A 672-nucleotide genomic window follows, 5' to 3' on the forward strand; every position below is an offset into this window, starting at 1 on the left:
ATCACCCTCCAGTCAGTATCCCTCCTACACAGTATTCCACTAATAACAATCTCCGCTTTCTTAAACTTCACCCGTGCTGCATTTACCAGATCCCACACATCTCCAACTATGTTGGTACTTATATCAGCTTGCCTTACGTTGTTGGTACCAACGTGAAACACTACCACCTTCTCCTTCCCCTCCTCCCTCTCTTCTACTTTCCTCAACATCTGCCTCAACCTAATTCCTGGATAACATTCTACCCTGGTTCCCTTTCCTCCACACACTTTCCCCATGTGTCTAACGATGGAATCCCCCATGACCAGAGCCTCAACCCTACCCACCTCATTTGATCCCCTCCCCTCCTGGTCAGCCTTATCTTTCCTGATAGCTGCAGAAGCTACTTCCTCCTCCCTTTTCTCCTTCCCATGACCCTGTTCCACCTGTCTTTTCCTATCCTCTACTCTACATTTCCCTTTCCTACCTTTTCCCTTCCTCCTACTTCCACGCATCTCAGCAACAGTTCCCTGTCCCTCATCTTCCCTCTGTTGTTCTACCTGGAGTGACTCGTACCGATTTCGCACACACACCTGTCCTGAATTCTGATCCTGAATAGAGCCCTTGGCCTGCAATCTCCTTCCCCTTAGAACATTAGACCACCTGTCTTCTACAACTCCTCCCTTTCTTGTGTGT

The sequence above is a fragment of the Anabrus simplex genome, chromosome 9 (assembly GCF_040414725.1).
Source record: "Anabrus simplex isolate iqAnaSimp1 chromosome 9, ASM4041472v1, whole genome shotgun sequence".
Lineage (NCBI taxonomy): Eukaryota > Metazoa > Arthropoda > Insecta > Orthoptera > Tettigoniidae > Anabrus > Anabrus simplex.